Source organism: Dipteris shenzhenensis, chromosome 2 (genome assembly GCF_047967505.1).
Source record: "Dipteris shenzhenensis isolate YYH24624 ecotype China chromosome 2, Dip_SZ_1.0, whole genome shotgun sequence".
Lineage (NCBI taxonomy): Eukaryota > Viridiplantae > Streptophyta > Polypodiopsida > Gleicheniales > Dipteridaceae > Dipteris > Dipteris shenzhenensis.
This window is the reverse complement of record NC_141597.1, coordinates 31,272,140-31,278,517: the sequence shown is the minus strand read 5'-3', so window position 1 is coordinate 31,278,517 and position 6,378 is coordinate 31,272,140.

Here is a 6,378-nt window from a genome sequence, read left to right as displayed (position 1 = left end):
ACCTCACTATACATTCGTTTTACGGAGCTCTTGTTGATAGTAACAGCAGCAAAGTTCGATGATTCCGCATCAAATTCAACATGGACTACTTCATTGTCCTTGCTATAATATCTACTTGAATTTGAAATACACGTTTGCTACAATGTTAGTATTTTATGCTAATTTGGAATTTACATCTATCAATTCTAATGTAATAGCCATAAGACCCTGTAGGGTTTAAAAACCCAATAAGAACCTTGCATTTGAAAGACCTATTTAGTACACTTAACTACAACAACATATTAATATATTTGGATACATAGCTTTTAAACTGTATATTCATTTCAAAAAGCATACATGCTTCATACAATTTCTCAAGTACAAAAACATTAGTTTGTATAAATTCTTAGAGCACTCTATAGTTAAAGTATGGTAAGCCCTATCTTCTTCTGGAGATTCTAACTTTGGTCGTTTGTCTTTCCTAGGATCTACCTCACTATACATTCGTTTTACGGAGCTCTTGTTGATAGTAACAGCAGCAAAGTTCGATGATTCCGCATCAAATTCAACATGGACTACTTCATTGTCCTTGCTATAATATCTACTTGAATTTGAAATACACGTTTGCTACAATGTTAGTATTTTATGCTAATTTGGAATTTACATCTATCAATTCTAATGTAATAGCCATAAGACCCTTGTAGGGTTTAAAAACCCAATAAGAACCTTGCATTTGAAAGACCTGTTTAGTACACTTAACTACAACAACATATTAATATATTTGGATACATAGCTTTTAAACTGTATATTCATTTCAAAAAGCATACATGCTTCATACAATTTCTCAAGTACAAAAACATTAGTTTGTACAAATTCTTAGAGCACTCTATAGTTAAAGTATGGTAAGCCCTATCTTCTTCTGGACATATTAATATATTTGGATACATAGCTTTTAAACTGTATATTCATTTCAAAAAGCATACATGCTTCATACAATTTCTCAAGTACAAAAACATTAGTTTGTACAAATTCTTAGAGCACTCTATAGTTAAAGTATGGTAAGCCCTATCTTCTTCTGGAGATTCTAACTTTGGTTGTTTGTCTTTCCTAAGATCTACCTCACTATACATTCGTTTTACGGAGCTCTTGTTGATAGTAACAGCAGCAAAGTTCGATGATTCTGCATCAAATTCAACATGGACTACTTCATTGTCCTTGCTGTAATATCTACTTGAATTTGAAATACACGTTTGCTACAATGTTAGTATTTTATGCTAATTTGAAATTTACATCTATCAATTCTAATGTAATAGCCATAAGACCCTTGTAGGGTTTAAAAACCCAAAAAGAACCTCGCATTTGAAAGACATGTTTAGTACACTTAACTACAACAACATATTAATATATTTGGATACATAGCTTTTAAACTGTATATTCATTTCAAAAAGCATACATGCTTCATACAATTTCTCAAGTACAAAAACATTAGTTTGTACAAATTCTTAGAGCACTCTATAGTTAAAGTATAGTTAAAGTATGGTAAGCCCTCTATAGTTAAAGTATGGTAAATTCTTAGAGCACTCTATAGTTAAAGTATAGTTAAAGTATAGTTAAAGTTTGTACAAATTCTTAGAGCACTCTATAGTTAAAGTATGGTAAGCCCCCGGTAAGCCCTATCTTCTTCAGGAGATTCTAACTTTGGTCGTTTGTCTTTCCTAGGATCTACCTCACTATACATTCGTTTTACAGAGCTCTTGTTGATAGTAACAGCAGTAAAGTTCGATGATTCCACATCAAATTCAACGTGGACTACTTCATTGTCCTTGCTGTAATATCTACTTGAATTTGAAATACATGTTTACTACAATGTTAGCATTTTATGCTAATTTGGAAGTTACATCTATCAATTCTAATGTAATAGCCATAAGACCCTTGTAGGGTTTAAAAACCCGATAAGAACCTTGCATTTGAAAGACCTGTTTAGTACACTTAACTACAACATATTAATATATTTGGATACATAGCTTTTAAACTGTATATTCATTTCAAAAAGCATACATGCTTCATACAATTTCTCAAGTACAAAAACATTAGTTTGTACAAATTCTAAGAGACTAGTCCATATCATAGTTTTTTAGACAACTATATAGATATGGGATTTGTTTACCTTCATAAGTTACTCTTGACTATACAGATGCATATGTGTACTTTTAAACTCAAAAAATCCTAATGCTCTAGTGTTTTCATAGTACCAAGGTTTCTCTATAATCTTTTCCCCTTTCTTTTTACACTTTAGCATCCTCTTTTTAGCTATGATAAACTTTGATTTTAAAGGCTGACTACTATGAATCAATTTCTTCAGTAATGGTTACTTTTGTTGCCAATATGAAATAAAAGAAAAGGGAAATTTTAAAACAAATGTAACATATATAATATACTAATTTAATAAATAAATAAGAATTTTAAATTGGTATTCCAAAATGAATTTAACAAGAACATGATCAAATACTACTACACCACGGATTTCAATATGATTTTACTGTTTAATTAAGTATATTAAAATTTAAGAAACAACTCTTGCAGAGCCCAAAATAAATTACAACAAAATGATTTAAATGTTTAATTAAATGTACTAAAGTTCAAGAAATAATTCTTGGAGAGCCCAAAATAAATTACAGCAAAATGATTGTGTTGTAATGTTTAATTAAACATACTAAAATTCAAGAAACAACTCTTGTAGAGAGTAAAATAAATTACATCCATTGGAATAAGGCTTTTCAAACTACAAAGCTTTTTGCACAATGACAATTTCTGCAAATTCTTTAGTCTTTAACTGATTCTATCACTTACAAGTAGATTAAGCTCTAATACCTTCAAAAACTAACTAAATTATGAATTCCATGTCTCTTCATTAAACGAGAGCCATTGGAATAATTTTCAAATGTTGGGCCTTCCATAAAGAATGTCATCCAAAGGGTCTGGAAGACATCAATGTGCTCTTACAAACAATCACACAATACCGAACCACAATGTACATACCACTGTAGTACAAGCAATCATACCACAAATAAATGCAAAATATTCAAGAACAACTCACTTTTTTGAGTTCTCAACAAACAGGCAGACTTATGCTCGACAAAGTCGAATATATAACAACAAAAGCGGGAAAAAATGACAAACTGAGCTGGTAATAACAGTTCATGGCCTTTGAATCCAAGTACACAACAATAAAAGGAAAATGTAATGAAAGCTCGAAATATGTACTGAATAGTACAGGACGGCCAGCAAAAGGAAAGTCTGAATTTCGAACCCCGCTTCTTTAGATAGCAAACTCAACAGGCTGAGTACGGATGGGAAATGCAAGCTTAGAACAACGAGATACTTGAAAATGCAAGCTCTAGAAGTACCGAATACTTCTAGGAAACACTAGACTGCTTCATAACAAATGAAAGCTTGGACATGCCGACAAGTTTATGACCCAGTATATCAACCAACAAAGAAACTAGCTGACGATTGGAAACTACAGATTTACAAGAAAAACAGAGAGCAAGGAATACGAAAAGCATGTCTCGTCACTACAGCGTTGTTCGCGAGCGACGAAGTAATGAATGGGCGACAGAGGCAGTGGGAAATTTAGAACAGTATGAAGACGTGAAGGGCGGAGTCAGGTGGACCTAAGCTGGATTTCGGCCAAAAAGAATCACATATGCAAGGGCTTCAGCACTAACGATATCACTTCCTAAAACAGCGAGTTTCCGTGCGTGGAAGACACCGAAGTTCAGTCTACTGTAGCCAACGAGCTCCAAACTGCCATAGCCATAAAACTCGAACTCCGAAACAGAAAATGGCAAACTCTAAACGAATTCAAATGTTTAAAACATCACCAAAATAGTAAGTTAGCAAGACCAAATACCTTCCGTGCATTCAAACATGTCTACCTCGCAAGCACTTGCCATCACTAAAGCAGAAGAGTGTAAACTTTTCAAAGCTTCGAACAGAGAACCGCAGTAGTACAAACGAGTGATATTTCCTTAGACTACGACCGTCCCTCCTTTCATAGACGAGCCCTCATGAAGGAAAGACGAAAATAACATCTTCAAAAAACATCCGACATTCTACAAAAGGTCTGCAACCGACTCCAAGCAGCATCACTTTTGCAACCAACTTTAAACACCTTCATTCTCGCAACCAACATCAATCACTAGCCATACATTTCACGACAGCACGACGTTTGGAAGGCCCTTTAATCCATCCCTGACAGCCGACATGCAACAATAAGGTGTTGCATGTCCGCTTTCGAGGGATCTATGTATTTATCCCAAACGACCATGTGAACTCGCAATAGACGCCGGAAGAAACGCACAACCAGGCGAAGGGATAGCACAACGATAAGGAAAAGCGCAACAGAACACCTGCATGCGAAGGAACAGCCAATCCTTGCATAGCAAAAGAGACTTCCACTTTCAGCTATGCGTCGGAGGCAGCTTTTGAAATGCCAGGAAGAGTTTTTAAAAGAGCAGGCAGCGAGGAGGGTAAGGCAGGTAAGTGGAGGGGAGGCAGCGAGCAGGGAAGGCAGGAGGAGGAGAGGGGATGCAGCGAGAAGAGGAGGAGAGGAGATGGTGGGAGGAGGAGACCGGAGAGGAGGTGGCGAGAAGAGGATGAAGAGACGCGAGGAGACGAGGTGACAGCAGGTAAGTCCTATCTAAAACTTTAAAATTTTGTCTACTAACCTGGCCAAATTAACCAAGTACTCACTAACACACACTTTTGCTAACCCAACCCAAAAAGACAACACTACCCTAAGACCCAAAATCCCCAATTCTAGTAGCAAAAATATCTAAGTTCTTCAAAAGTCCATGAGAGAGTTAGACCTTTGTCATTGCCAAGTTATCATTCGTAAAACACACTCCTTTGCTCACTTTTCCTCACTATCTTTTTTGTAATCCTCCATTATCGAGTTCTCTCTCTCCACCAACGTAAGTGAGATCATCAATGAAACCTTCCACATAATCCTTCAATGAATTATATGCATGTGCGAATGCTTGGTTTTTAAATTCTATTCACTCTTGGAGCAAAACCCATGCTTTTGCATTCTTGCAAGAACATCTCTCCCCAATGACTCACTCTTACATCCTACCAATCCAATAAAATCTAAAGAGTAGCTACGTTCCTTTCTATAAATATATTAAATTTCAAAATCTAAAGAGTAAATACATCTCTTCCTATAAATGAATTAAATTTCAAAACAAATCAATCTTTGCTTATCAATGGTAGAAGCCAAAATTGATAACATATTGACATGGTCCCTATTAGTTAAACTTTCCTCTAAATGTGATGCAACAAATCAATCAAATTTTTATTAAATTCACATTTTGATACATTCAATCTTACAAAATGGTGCAAAATAGTGTGATAATTGTCTAAATCATGCCTTGCCATTTAATTTTCATCCGTAACATGACCCCATTTGGATTTGTAAATCAAAAGTTGCAAGATGCAAAAATTCTCATGTTTTGAGCCAAAAATATGAGAATTTCTATACCATGTATCTTTTGATTTACAAATCCAAATGGAATCATGTTACATATCAAATACAATGGTAAGACATGATTTAGATGATTATCATGCCATTAAAATGTGAATTTAATAAAAAGTTTAATAGTTTCTTATACTAAATTTAGAGCAAGGATGTCCACTACTAGGAAGGATGTTAGAACTCTTTGTTATCAAAAAACAATCAAATATTTTACATGCAAGTTTATCTGATTAAAATGTATACAACACTTTTACCTAGGTAGACTTTCAATATCATGTTATGATCATGTTCAATGTTGAAGTTTTTATTTATTAGTACACTTCAACTATATACTAGTTGGTAGCCCAACCATTTCTATGTAAGTTCATCTCATGAGAATAAACAACACTATCACTAGTGTAAACTTGCACGATTATGTTGTAATCATCTTTGAAATTGTGGTAATACTATAAATCTTTTATTAATGATAAGTACACACATAAGGCTATGTTTATATCAAATCACTTCAATTATATAGTAGGCTGTTGATAGCCAAACCATTTCAATTTATCATTCACTTACATAAAGAAAACACAATAAATACACATCTTCACTTTGAATATAAGGTATTTTGTTCTCTTGTGTATCTCGACACTCTTTTACTTGCATTCTATAAATATATATGTGGCCTCATGATTGTCATATATGTTAATGAGTTAATAGTACCTTTCATTAATTGTTGGCTCTCAGCTTCATTGGTGTATTAACATTTTTAGTAATGACGATCAGCTTAGACAAATGCTTCGGCCTGGGAAAAAATGCACTTGAGCTTTGGGGTTTATCAGCATCTGGGTCCAAAGAAATCAATTGCAATGGAAATCGTT